Source organism: Myodes glareolus, chromosome 22 (assembly GCF_982192425.1).
Source record: "Myodes glareolus chromosome 22, mMyoGla1.1, whole genome shotgun sequence".
Lineage (NCBI taxonomy): Eukaryota > Metazoa > Chordata > Mammalia > Rodentia > Cricetidae > Myodes > Myodes glareolus.
In genome coordinates, this window is record NC_142047.1 from 28,584,205 (window position 1) to 28,599,852 (window position 15,648).

General features: G+C 34.7%; 1 protein-coding gene across 3 annotated transcripts in view; it reads right to left on the minus strand.

The window, feature by feature from the left end:
* Positions 1-15,648, minus strand: part of Cdh8 (cadherin 8) — a 375,044-nt gene that overhangs the window by 241,973 nt on the left and 117,423 nt on the right. The window lies entirely within an intron of this gene.

Here is a 15,648-nt window from a genome sequence, read left to right on the forward strand (position 1 = left end):
AAATGCTCACACACAATGTTATTACTACTGCCTTTTATGATGTACAATGAAGCAAGAACCGCAAGTCAGTTTTAATGTAAGCATCTCCTTAAATTTTATTTAACACAAGTTAATATTTAAGATAAGATGTTAAAAAAAGAGGGTCAATATGGCTCATAACCTCTACAGGTTTCTTATTAGATAAGATCAAATGGAGTGGTCCAAGTGTTTATTCAATCAAATTGCTGCTATAGTTATGCAAAGTAACAACACCACAAATTATATACTTAGGACTTTTCATTTATTTCTTTAATTCACAAATTTTTTTTCCAGTCCAGTAAAGCATTCCCACATGATAGAAAATAGTATTAAGGATAGAACACAGGAGCACAATTTCAAGCAGAAGACTGGCACTTCATGGAAAATGGTTAACTGTTCAAGAAGAATTCACATCTCTCATAGATCATACCAGAGATTGTTGATTGAACTAAATTTATAGTCTTTTGACATGAAGTAAAGCCTTGGTCTCACAGACCTATTTAGATGCTTAGAAAAGCATAATCCTATGTTTAAAAATCCTTTTATAATTTGTTCCAATGAGGGAGTCACGAATGTTCCAATACATAGTTCCCCTCACGATATTATGTAGACTACTGCTTTAAAAAATAAATTAATTTTTTTAAAAGAAATAATTAAGCTAATCATTTGGGACTGTTGAGATGGCTCAGCAGTTACGAGCTAACTTGCAGAGAAACAAGGTTTAGGTCCTAGTATCCCTATGGTGGATCCCAACCATCTGTAACTCCAGGTAAAGGGAATCTGATGACCCCTTAAGGTTCATGCACACCAATCATGTGAGATGTTCACATATGCATACACAGAAAATCATACACATAAAATGAGTCTAAATAAATGCACATTATTTTTAAATCTTGCGTTTGTGAAAGAAATTGCTTAATTAACATTCTGAAATAATGCTTAGATGCACACGTTTGTTTAGGTCTCTTGTTTAACTACTAGCAGAGTCCTTAAGTTTTCTGCAGCTAGAGATATCAAGTATTTGTTTCTTAAAAGAGTCGGTGTGTTGTGGAAACTCCTAAAAATTCAAAAGTCATTGTGTGCTCCTGGGATTCCTTTTAATCACAACAGGCTCTATTGCTTTCTTCTGCAATTGAATTGTATTTAGCGTTTCAATATATGAAAAGAAAAGATTATGAAAAAGACATAAAAAAGCAACAAAGAGCCTAAACGCATTGAGATATCCTCCTTTAACATTGAATATTTTTTAAAAGTTGAGGCATAAGATTACATCAAATATTTATTGAATCTCAAAGTGTATCCCTTTCATTTATTGTATTAAATTTATGAACAAGAACAAATATTGAAACACCACTTTATCTTAATGAATGTAGGATTATAATTCATTAATGTGATATTAATCCTAATTTATGATCATTTTAATTTATGTGCATTTTAACATTTCCATTAGCATTTTTATTAAAAAAAGAACATTTGAATAATATATCATTCATCCAGGCTTCTGTTCATAAAACAGCCATTTTGGAACGAGGGAATACTCATATGTATCACTTTTATCCATAGTTTTTTAAATAAACACAAAAACCATAAAAATTGACCTTATTATTATTTATGCTGGAAACTATTTCAGTCATATTTTCTTCCTAAATAACAATAGCATATGATTAATAAATTCTGTTATGGTATTAGGTTTTATGATCACTTTCATTTTAAGATAAGAAAGAACAAGCATAGGTTATTATTTCCTTAAGAATAAACACAGTGGTAAAATTCAGGCCTTTTTAATTATCTGTTCTGTGGAGATTAACATTTTTTGAGCTTCAGTTATTCTAGGGATATAACAACTAATCTGCATAATTTATTTCGTAACCTGAGATAATGTACCAATCTAAAAACTATTTAACTATAAAAGTGACCATATTGAGTATGAAATAGTTGCAACCACGTTCATTCTATAAGTTCATCAACTTTATTCAACTATCGGTTAATGGATAAATCCATTTGTAACAGAAATACAAACAACTTGGGCCAGAAGGATGGCTCAAGCAAGGAAAGTCACTTCTCATCAAGTTTGAGAATTTGAGTTCAATCCCTGGAACCAACGTGGTGATTTGTTCTATGACTTATTCTTGTGCCCAGTAGGACACAGATATGCACATGCACACACACACACAGTCAGCATGCACTAGAATGTTCACATGTATGAAAAAAATTAAAGTAACTTTTACTTTCTGGGAAAGACTTTACAAACTTAATATTATATGCATTCTGTTCTAACAACCTTTACCTGTCAACTAAACACAATCTAGAGACACCTGAGAAGGGACTCCCAATTCAGGAATTGAGTTTATCAGAACAGCCTATTAACAAGGCATTAAGCAGTTTGTATACAAAGATTCTGCTTCACGACCCTGTTGAGTTCCTACCCTGATATCCCTCCATGATGGACTGTAACCTGGAAATGAAAGTTAAGTAAGCTCCTTCCTCCCCACTGTTGTTTTTGGTCATGGTGCCAACCATGGTCACAGCAACAAAAGGAAGCGAGAATACAAATTGGTACCAGAGAAGTGGATGCTACTGTGGCGATCATGATCGTGTTGTTTCCAGAGGATTGTGGGATACTTAGGGCTGGAAAATGTCCAGATTTTATTGAGTTGTTCTAGTGGGAGCTTGGAAGATCTCAGTGCTGAGGGAAAAGTGAACTGAGGAGTCCTGGACCTTGTCATTTTAGAGAGAAGCAAGGACTCTATTGGAACTGCTAAGGATTACTGTTGTGATATTTTGACTAAGAATTTGTATGTGCTTATCAGGTAGGGCTGAGAACTCAGTTCTGATTCACAGAAGAAAAGCACCACTGAGATGAAACCTGTGTGTCTCTGGACATTGGAATGCTAAACCATCTGCAGCTGAAAATTCTGCTATGATTAACAGGAGATTAGCACATTATAGATGAAAACTTCTGCGGTTCACTAGGATAATAAGAAAATATTTCCTTAGAATCAGTACACAGAGACTAGTCTGTGTAAGAAGGCCGGCTGTCTCCAGCTAGAAGCTGAACATGGCAATGTATACGAGTCCCCCAATGGTCCTTATTTGGGGCATGCAATATCAAGGTGGTCACGGGCAGCATATACAGTCTAACATTCTGTAGCAGGATTGGAGTCTCTATGGAGAGTCCATGAAGAGTCACACCCCAAAGCCTCATTTGCTTTGGAGACTCCAAGATTTTGGAGATGTCAGCATTGTGAGACGTCTGTCTTGGATAGTAGCAGACATGAATTGGAGCTACTCTAAGCATGTGAGTCATCTATGTGTGGCTGATGATGGATAAAAACAAGTAGTGGGATTGCCTAAGCCACTTAGAGTTGGAAGACAATACAGTAAGTGACTCCTACATGTTATACATTGAGCTATGGGACTTAAGTTTGCACTATTCCATCATAGTTTTGTTTGAGTGTGATTGTTTTTATACTCCACGTATTCCCCTTTGGAATAAAAAAAAATGTATAACTTGCTTTCGTTTTATAGGAGCTCACTTTTATAAGAGACTCTGGCCATTTTAAAGAAAACCTGGACTTTTAAAAAGGTTAGAATTTTTAAATATTGTATTATGTTATGATATTATAGCATTATATATTATATTATGATATTAAAATGAGGCATTGACAACTCTCCCTCTCTCATTCTCTCTCACACACACAAACACACACAGACTGGCACAAACACTAGGTAGCAATTAGCCGTTATAGCAAAAATGTTGGTAGGTGTACAACAAAAAGGAATTGATAGAAAGAGTCAAGGCACCGGGACTCTAAGTCTGGCCCTTGGAGTAGTGGCACAGTGCAGTTACAAGCTACTATTTGTGATAATCTTTTCTACCTGTTTGTCAGATCCTGCATTCTTAATGCAATGCGTCTATCATTACTTCATCCCACTGACATAAGCCTGCGATGCTAAAGACATCCCAAGAGGACTAGATGGTCACAGTTTTGTGTGATCTGGACACGTGAACATTGCCTTTCTCAGGGGCTGCTTTTGCTAACTGAAACAGAATAAGGCCCGTATGGAAGTCAGCCTAGATGGATAAGACCCCTTGGGCTTGCTATTGCACAGGATAACATGATCTTTTGACTTAATAAGCCTGTAGAATGAACCTTATATCCTTCAAGGTATTATCTTAGAGACAGAGGTAATGGACATGACCTGTGTTCTCAGAGCCTCAGTTTGTGTTAGACAAACAAAACATAAACCTGAGGGGAAGTATTTTGATTTCTATTGTTGTTCTTGTACTTACAACGCTAAGGTCAGAATAAACATCTTCCCCATGGGACATTGAATGATTGGTTTCCAGATGGGGACACCACTTGGAAAAGCTCTGAAAACTTCAGGAGACAGATCTATTTGAGGGAAGTAGATCGCGTGTCAGCATGCATTTGATCAGCATGGGGGACCTGATATAATTTTCTAACCTAGAATACAAAGCAAAAGGGACTTGACTGGCTCACAGGCTACCACATATCTATCATCATGAGTTGCTGACTGAGCATGGGTCAAGCCAATCATGAATTGAACCCTTTGAGAGTATGAGTCTAAAAAATGCTGATCTCTTATAAATGCTTTATGTCAAGCATTGTGTCATACCAATGTAAAAGAACTAATACATATCTATCAAGTATTTACCATATGGTAAAAATTTTGCTAATATATTCACCTGTTTTTGAAGCAAACCTGAGATGAAGCCTCCATTTATTGGAGATGAACACATCGTCCCATACACAGAGGTGATCACAGTCTTTTACATTTTCTCTTCAATTTCAGAATTATGAAAGGACTGCTCATGATGAAACTGATTCATGAGAATTGGCATCTTTTCACTCTCATGGTCTTTCCTATATTTGCATGACATCTCCCAACTAAGACAAATTTATACTTGTAAGAATCTTGGGATGAGGCATATAGAGTTCACTCTCCTTTGCACTCTCTTTACCTAGTAATATGCATGTCGTGTTGTTGGAAGCTCAATCAATATATGTGGAATTCCATGAAAGTAAAGGGAGGAGAAAAAAAACATTTTCCATTTTATATTAAATCAATGATTTAAAGAATGAAGCAAAGGAATTTAGAAAAATTAGATTCAGGAAATTTAATGTTATCTGTGGTAAACATGAGCTCTTGGGCATCCCCAAATATGTATTCAAATTTTAATGGCAACATAGCAACTAAGATATAGAAGTTAATAGAAGAGTGAAGGGGTTGCTGGAGATTACGGAGTTATGGACAAATTAACAGACGAGCAACAAATGTCAATCACCTCATTCTTGGTCATTACCATTCTCAGAAACAGAATAAGAACATATATCCTTCTTCTGATTTAATTGTCAGAAAAAAAATCTCTCTTCTCTCACAGGCTTCTTTATGACCATAAGTTAATTTAAGACATCAAACTTAGAGTATTAATTCAGGACAAAATTGTGTTGCAGTTACCAGACAGAATTAGCCCAGGACCTTCTGATGACATCTACTCAAATGAGATGAAGACTGAGACTGAGATCCTACTGTTTAAACCATGTCCTGAAGTGTCAATCAGGTTTCCCTGACATGACAATTTATTTTGAAATTCTGTTAAAACTAAATGGGCATCATGGAAATGAAACTCTGATTCATTATTCTCTTCCCATACGATATTTAAGTTATAGGGAGACAATCAGCATTTATTAGAATCTAAGATTTCACAGTGATTTGCAGGCAGCCGATATTACTGCCATTCACGGTTCCTAATTTTACATGAATGTTATCTCATGAAAAGCTAAAGCTCAGACTCTTGAATCACATTACATGATAGACTATCTTTCAGGATATGACGTAGTGTCCGTTGGGTAAAAATGGGGCTATGAAGTATCAATTCTTCTGTGAATAAGTTATACTCTATAAATCACAATCATTCTACATCGTAATAGTACCAGTCAATTCTTCACAATATGTATTTGGACTAAATATCTGAGATGATGAGAATGTAAAATTTTATTCTAGACCAGATACATTCATAGGCTACTATGACAGTTACTGTGTTGGTTAGGAAAAAGAATAAGAGGAGTCAGTGAGTTATGTCCACATTTCTATACTTTTTTTCTGGAATCCTGTGAGTTAATATCAACATTTGCTATTCTAATGCCTAATCCAGTCCTCTTGTACTCAAGATACCATCTTCCAAAAGATGCTGGAGCAGAATAAATTTCACCATTCTAATGAAGCCCAGTAATTATAATAAAAAGGAACTGGACAATCACTTGATGTTTGGACCCTGATAAGCAAATAAAGCATGTTTAATGCTTTAGAGTCAAGTAAAATATCCTGCGGTGGTGATAGGTAGAAACAAGCAGAGAAGACACCATTCCCGTAGTATTTGCAGGAAATACACTCCTTTGCTGTTCTAACACTAAGTAAATATAAAATATATATTACATAAATAAAATTACTTTTCATTTAGTTTACAAATTACCAACTTGTAGAATTAAATTACATAAGAAAACAATATAATAGCCATAAAACCATTTGATTTTACATAAGATTTTAGAAAAGAGAAACTTAGGGACAGATTGTTATTCCTCCGATCACATAGTATAAGGATATAAGTTTACAGAGATCAAAGAAACAGCGCCATGGAATTCTCACATAAGAGCAAGTTACCCTTGAATTTGCCTTAAGAACTGAAAGGATGTAGAAGAAATGCCTCATAACTCAATGAAAAGATCACAGTATCTCTCATGCTTCCTTCGTGGCGTTGATAAACTACTTTGAACAATAGCAAATACATGAAACATTGTATTCTGTACTGAGGTGTAAATTATATTTGCTTCAAGAAAGCAAGGCAACACTCCCCCAACACACACACACACACACACACACACACGTTTCTTAGTAATTTACACTAGGCGATGTATAGCACTCTGATGACTCAGTCACCTATACTCCACCTTCTGTTTCAACTACCAATGTAAATAAAGTTTGATCTAACCATGGGGATTGATGCCCAGAGAAAAGGAAAATTAGAAGGAAGTCCAAGTGAAAAGATATTTTGTACTTGTACTGTGTACAGCTGAGCATCCAACCAGAAAAGGAAGTTACTGCTTTTGCTGTTCTTAGAGTAAGTTTCACAAATCCATGTCTCCTATATGTGTTAGCCACACTATAACCCACAGTATGCACTGTGTCTGGTGCATTGGTATGGGACAATTCTGTATTCTGTCAATTATGTTTTAAATAAACGCTGATTGGCCAGTAGCCAGGCAGGAAGTATAAGTGGGACAACCAGATATAAAGTAGAGGTGGGGCAATGAGAACAGGAGAATCCGGGGAAGAAGGAAGCCCATTCCTCCCCAGTCCTGTTCAGACAACAAAGAAGCAGGATGTGACCTGCCCCACTGATAAAGATACCAAGTCATGTGGCTAACATATAATAGAATAATGGACTAGTATGAGTTACAAGAGTTAATAAGAAGCCTGAGCTAATGCGTCAATCAGTCTATAACTAATGCAGACTCTCTGTGTAATGTCTTTGTGACTTAAATGGCTGTGGGAACTTGGCAGAATAGAAACCCCAATAAACAGACCCTCTTGTTACAATGCATACTCGGAGCTGATGAGCACAGATCCAATTTGTCTCCAAAGATGAAATCCTAATTTCCTACAACTTCTCAGTTGTTTTGTATGTGACAACTCAGTTGTTGCTTCTAGATTGATTTTTCTTAACTTCAACCAATTAATAAGTGTCAAAACCAGAGGAAGTCCAGTCAGATCCATTCAAAATCCTACACATTTTAGAAACTTCTATAAAGAACTTCAGGAGAGCATAATTGATTAGTCTGGAGTAGATAAAGAGATTCATCAACGAAGACTTGACAGTGGGACTTGAGATGCAGCACAGTGGGTTGAGCAGATGCCTTGCATGCACAAGGGACGGATTTATGTTCCTGCACCAAAATATTTTAAACAACAAGAATTCAAAATTGTGAAAAACTGAGAAACTACCCTTGTTTGGAAATAGGGAAGAAATACAAACAGACTAACAGACTAACAGATAGATAGAGATATGCCACCCAATCTGCAGACTAATCATCCTGTAAACGTGTGAAAAGGAACAGACATAGGACTAAAAGCAGTGTGCCATGCTAGTAAGTACAAGAGAGTAATGCTGACAAGGATGAACTACTAAACATATCTGCTCCCATTTTGCTTCTGGAGTACAGTTCTTCAGGTCTACAAACATGATGGGTCGTGTTTAGAGCAAATCTACTGCTCTTTGTAAAACTCCAATAAGATTCACAAGCCTCTCTTTGTGTGTCTCCCTCCTTTCCTTCTTCCCTCCCTACTTTATCCTCATCTTCTTCCCTCCCTCCCACTCTCTGTATCTGTCTTTCCCTTGCTCCCTTCTTTCTCCTTCCTTCTTTGTTGTTTAACATCCTCCATTGGAGAATGTAAAACAAATGGCAATGTATTGATGTAAAATCATATCCAACGAGTCTATACATTATTTGAGTTAATGCAATGACCCAGCAATTTTGTAGATTAAGACATATATGCAAACTAAATAAAAGCCAGAGTAGTTACTATAATGGAATTCTGAGAGAGGTAAGTGAAAGAATTTATTTTGTAATAGAAATCAATAATATAACTTGCTTATTTTATTAAAAGTATGTGTGAAATTACTCAGGAGTGCTCAAATTCTAGGTTCTCAGTAGTTCTCCATTTTTTTTTGTATATTTGATGGATGGCCAAATTATAATATTTAACTAGAAAACCATAAAAAGTAAACTAACAGAAACTCATTCTTTGTCATTTTAAGTAATTGTTTATTTACCAAATATTGACAACATAAATAAACTCATGTTTCATATGTGGATATAAAATATATTTCATTTCAAAAACTGTTAAGAGAAATTGTAATAGAAATTACCACTCTGTTTGTACCTCTTATACATAGTATCTACTTAGTCATTTCTATAATCAGCATCCAACTATCTCATGGCCAAGGCATGACCAGAGGTAGTGGAGGACACCCACATTTTGATACATGCTTTTTGCCTATATGCTTATATCAGCCTGGATCAAAAATCAATTCTTATAATACCAAAAGCCAAAAAGTTTATCTAACATAACCAACAATTTGGAATAGCAGTTCAGAGTATGTGTTCTAGAATGAGAATATAATAAATAATAGAAGTAGATAGAAACAACTATAAGAGAGTAGGAAATTTATTTAAACTTTTTAATTGTCAGTTTCCTTATTTTCAAAATGTTTTAATAATAATGTTTACTCTTTAAAGAGTTTATAAAGATTAAATTTGATAATATATTTAATGTAATTAAGCAGAATATGTTCCAACATTAAGAAATTCAAAAGTAAATACACAAAGTTACTATATCTTTAGGAAACATAAAGATAATCTCTGCCTAACCTGAACCTGGATTCCAAAAAAAATAAACAAATATATTTAGAAAAGCATTAACTCTGAAAATAAAACACACAGAATCTTAATCATGTTGTATTTAAGAATGCAACTATAAAAATTTTATTCATTTACTTGTGTGTTCGAGTAAGAAATGGGACAGAGATATACATGTCATTCATATACCTATAGAAGTGAGAAAACATATGACCCATGCCCTAAGAATATATCTTCATGAGTTAACTGAGTTTAGGTTAACCATAGCTCACAGTGGTCTTCATGCAAGAGATGTGAGTACAGAGAAATAGTAAAAACACTACTCTTCCTGAAAATATATTGACATGAGTGAATCAAAGCATGGATATGTTAATAGGTGGATAGATGGATAGATAGATGAGTGGACTGATACAAATATTCAAAGGAAAATATAGGTTGATGAATGATTTTATTAATAAATCCGTTGAGCAGGTAAATGTAGGTAAAGAGATGTCTCAAAGAATTCTGACCTCAATTTAAATTTATTTTCGAACTCAACCTTATCATTTTTAATTTATAAATAAATGAACATATGAAACAAATAATAAAAGGGGAAACTGTAAAGGCCCCTCATTTTTTGCACTAAAATATCTATGCTATCTCAAATTATTATTCCTCATATTATACTAATGTAGATAGTCATTTTAAATTTGATGATTAATTATAACATTTGCATATATATATATATATATATGTGACTAGTTCTTGACAATCTAATGTATCTTGTCTTGAAAATCTCATGTGTATGTGTGTATATGAAAATGAAAATATACCTAGTCAGGTGAGTCTATAGAAAGATAGGCAGATGTGAAGAAAGATAGACATAACGACAATTCAGGTAAATGTAAAAATGCCTACTTATCATCTCAAAAATTACAAAAAAATATATTCAAAATATTAATCTACAATACAAAACAATGATGGGACAAAATCAAGGAACCTAAGATGAGAATTTCAAAGGTTTTTATGACTCAAAAAATTTGTGTAATCAGACAATTACTAACAGAATTTTGAAATATGACATGTATTTATACCATAGATGTCACAATTGCTGTCTAAACAGATTCTCCTTCTTATGTAAATAAGTGATAGGCACAAAGTAGGAGGATAAAAGTGAAGCCTTCTTCTGAAGTTCTGGAGACTTCAGGAGCCTCTGGTAACTGTAGTGCTATGACCTGGGAAGAAGTCAAAAGTGAAGTTATAAAAGGAGGTATATAAAATTCAAGGTTTCCTTTGGTCACAGAAAAAGGTTGCAATGTAAGAAAATCATTTGTTTTTCTGATATCTTAAAAGCCAATAATGAGCTCCATGCATTCTATTATCCCATGGATTGAGGAACATATCCTTCTGTATTTAAAGCCTTCCAAGAATGCAGGGATTCTGAACAACAATTCAACTTTAAAAGAATTATTAAAACTCTTGAGTATCCATTACAGCTTCTCCACAGGTGAATAAGTGGGTTGATACATGGTGAACAGATCCACAGTGAGTGAGAGGAGGATAGATGAAGTAAATAGTTTAATTTTAATTTGAAACCATGTCTCACTTGGGACTCAGGTTCATTCCTAACTTGCACTACGCCTATCTACCCCTCTGTAGTACTAGGCTTACATCATGGCACCAAACTCAGCTGGGATGACTTCATTAGAAAAGGAATGATGGATAAAAATCAAATGGAGGGATAACTAATGTGACACAAATGCCCTTACTGTTAGAAAAAGGTCTGGAACTTGAGTAAATTTTTTTCTTGTCAATTATTTTTGTTAAAATGCTGCTAACAAGGCCACTAACACTACAATCAAATGGATCAAACTGCTATTAATGTAAAAAGTAACAAAGACTTTGTTGTTCTCTGTATTTATTTGTTTTGTCCAGTAGCAAATTGGATCTAAAGTATGAAATAGCATCAAATTATTGGACTGAAAAGGCAGCTACAGGTTGCTGTGTATGCCTGTTTCAATTTGTTCATAAAGGACACACATGTATGAGCATGTATATTTTGTCCCTCTCTCTGAACCCTCTACTTAGCCATTGATACTTAACCTGTGGATAAAAGAAGAAAGAAAACAGAGAAGAGAATGGAAGGGAGGGGAGGGGAGGAAAGGGAAGAGAAGGGAGGAAAGGGAAGGGAAGGGAGGGGAGGGAAGAGAAGGGGAAAGGAAGGGAAGGGAAGGGAAGGGAAGGGAAGGGAAGGGAAGGGAAGGGAAGGGAAGGGAAGGGAAGGGAAGGGAAGAGAAGAGAAGAGAAGAGAAGAGAAGAGAAGAGAAGAGAAGAGAAGAGAAGAGAAGAGAAGAGAAGAGAAGAGAAGAGAAGAGAAGAGAAGAGAAGAGAAGATGTGCAGGAAGAAAAAGAACCAACCAACCAAATGAAAGACTGCAATGTGAATACCAAATGCTCTTACTGTTTCAAACAACAAAGCATTGTTAGAAATATATTATATTCCCAGGATTGAATATGATTTCAATATTGTTTGGAATTATAGTATTTTTATTGCTAATCCAAAATAAAAATGATTCTTCTACTCCATTATTACAGGAATGTTTTCTTCAAAATGTTTGTATGAAACCTTCAATTTGCTATTTCAGAAAAGGATCATGTGAAGATAAAACCTTAGCAAATGTTACTGAACTGAAATATGACCATTAAGTTGGCTCAGATTCATTGTGACTATTGTCCTTATTAGATAAAATACAGGCATCTAGGGAGACATGAGGATAGCATATGCACACCTCCAAAAAGGATTAAGATACCTTGAGAAAATGATTACATGCAAGTCAAGAGTAATGCCTCAAAAGAAAGCAACCTCGTTGACAGTTGGGTATGGACTTTCTAGTAGTCTTCAGAACTACAGGTATAATAAATGTATCTTTTATTGGCCTTCTTCCCTAAGAAAGTTTGTTATGTTTGTTTTAGCGAAATGATAAAGCTCTCAAAAGCATACTAGCCATCTATCAATGAGTATCTTGCTGATACAAAATTAAAACAAAAACTTTCAGGTACATTTCCTATAGACAACAGTCATGGTTTTTGAGAAGGAATAATCCTTCTTAAAGAATCCCTGAGACCTAAAATCCAAGAATCAGTAAATAAATTACAGAATCTTTGAAGGTGTGACTAATTGAGATGCTCATATGGGAAGATTATTCAGAATTGAGTAAACATATTCAACCTTATCACACAGATCCCTGAGAGAAAAGTATTTTTTTTTCTTTGATCCATGGGAGACAGGCCTGTGAAAGAGTGGTCCCACTAGGCAACCATGCTGATTAAAGATACAGGGGTAAATCCAATGACCAAGAATGACCAAGTGCAAGAGAAACAACTCCTTCTAAAGATTATAGAAAAGAGTAAAGCCTAGAAAATCATCTTTATCATTTCCCCAAAATAGCAGCATTGACAATATTTAAGATAATAAATTTAAGCCACTAAATTTGTGAAACCTTGTCCCCAAAACAGAGAATAAATTCATAATTTACAATCAATATTGCACTGAAATTGAGGAAGGTATTATCATTTCAGGTGACTAAGAACTTTGACTATACCCCATATCTTTTCCTGTGTAATAGTGTAGAGAAGGGATACTGAATCACCTTTGGGTGTTTGCTAGTACAAATAGCCTCTGAATATTGAGATTCATCCTCCCTGTTTGCACAGTGATTTGACATTTTCAATATTCTTCCATGGAGACTCCTTAGAAAACATGCACAGATAAGTTTACTAATCAGAGAAGTAACCTATTCATTTTATTATATAACCATTTCCTCAAGGATATTAGCTGAAAGCTTTCCTGTATCAAATATTCTATATTCTCTTCTCTTTTATCTCATCTAATTTTCATAAATACCCCAGTCTTTGATTTACAGAGTTCAGAAATTGGAAGTTTGAGATCTAAGTCAAGTTGCTCAATATCTAATACATACAATCTAAGGTACAAATGATTCAAACCAAAGTATGTCTGCTAAACAAACTCTTATTTATTTTATAGTTTTAATGTTTTGTGCTAAAATCAAACACAAGTCAGAAAAATAAAAAGTTCCTAACACCAAAGTCACTGTTGGTCACAAAATCAATAGATTTTACTTTTTGACATTTATTTCACATATTACTTGTTTGAAAATTGGGAATTCCTTGAAGCAAGCATCATTAACTCAGGGACATGGCATGAGTCTTAGATATCATGATTCCTAAAAACCTGTAATACTTGGTTAAAATATCAGAGTACAGGGACTTCAACTCTTCTGTGCAAAGTAGACTAACGGTAGAAATGCCCCAAGGCCAGGAGCTACAATGAGACAATGGAATTGAGGAAAGTGTCCGCTGCCAAGAGAAACGCTTTGGGAAAATCTAGAAAGACTAGGAGCTAGAGATCAGGAGATATGGCAAAAGTTTTGTAGAAAACAATGACAAAATGGACAACTCTTGCTGAATCACCTTTGGGTGTTCACTAGCACAAATAGCCTCTGAATACTGAGATGCATCTCCCCTGTTTACAAATCAGACTCTAACAATGCAAATAATCTACTCCTTACATAAACATCTTCTTTTTTAAAAAAATATATAGATACAACTTTTTTGTGCAGTGTGCAATTGCTTAAAATAATTTCTGTATCTTGATATTGTTCCACTAAGGTCCTGAAATAGAATGTTGGGATCTTGACAAACAGGACAGAATGATATAGAACTGTGTTATTTATGAATATACATTATAACCATCTTTGAATTTTGCTATAAAATATTTTGTTCAAAAGTAGTAAAAATCCATAAGTTCTAACATTTGTGTAGTACTCAATAGATCAATAGTCAAAAACGTTCTCTGAGTATTCCTCCAAGAACAGTATTATGGTAGGTATTAATGATATGTCATAGATGAGAAGATGAAGATTTGGTGGTTACACTATGGCCCCGCAAGCTGATGAAGCTTAGAGAAGAACATTCATTTATGTCTCCATCACACTGCTTTGACTCTGCAGCAGTATTACTAAGGAAGTTTTTAAGTCTCCGGTATCAAGTACATTAAGTTTGTTTGTTTGTTTCTGTAAGTTACAGATCATACTGGTCCTCACTCAGTTGTCTAAGACAGATGAAATGCATGGCCACAAAGGAAACAACAAAGCCTCCTGCATTCGTGGAGGTCAGAGGTCTATAAATTCAGGTGTCTTTTGCTATCTGTTTCCAACTTGATTTTGATGCAGGATTCCTCACAGAATCTGAAGCTTACAAAATGGCCAGATGGACAGACCAGCAAGTCTCTGGAATCCTGTGCTATCCTCCTGACAGCACTGATGTTACAAGTGCATGGTCTATGTCCTTTCTTTCTTTATAGATTCAAGAATCCAAGTTGGGGTCTTCATACTTGCAACCTCCTTACGCACTGAGCCATAGCCTACACCTCCATTTCCACTCCTTTTGGACCATGGGCCTAAATAATAGAGGACAAGAATTTATATTCAGAGAAAGATCCTTAATAAACAAATACAGATCAGATCAACAATGTGAAGAACTCTAAGAAAATGAGGAGAAACATCCTTAGAAAGTTTTCTATGCAAATGTGGTATACAATAATTGCCTTTAGTGATAACTCATTGCTATAAAGTAAGTTCATTTAGCTATAGAAAATTATGCTAGGAAGACAACTTATATAGGAATATAAAGCATCACACAGATAAAAACATACCTGTTAAATATTTATATAAAAAGTTTTAGACAGTAATTACACTACACTTGAGATGGTATTTTATATACAAATTTGTATGCCATTTTTCTCATTTTATTGTTCTTAAACAACACAATCCCCAATTTTTATCTATAATGTTTGCAGAAGCAATGTTCCTATTAGGAATATTTTGTATGAATACAATTTTACTGCTCTGTTGATAAAAATCACTGGAGTTGCTCTGACCTTTTCCCTCTCCTTTCCTGTGGCGAAGAAGCCTGAATTTCGGTGGGTTGTGATTAGTGTTATCTGTAACCAGGCTCTTTGATCCAGAAGCAGAAAGTCACATATTCACAAGGAAAAATAATACCAATTACAGTAGGGACTCTAAACGTCTTTTTTTAACTCTGTGGTTTAAAAAGCATGCATAAATTAACATACTTTGGAAAAATGTTCCAATCATTCATTTGGAAGGAGAAACAATGCTTGTTGGTT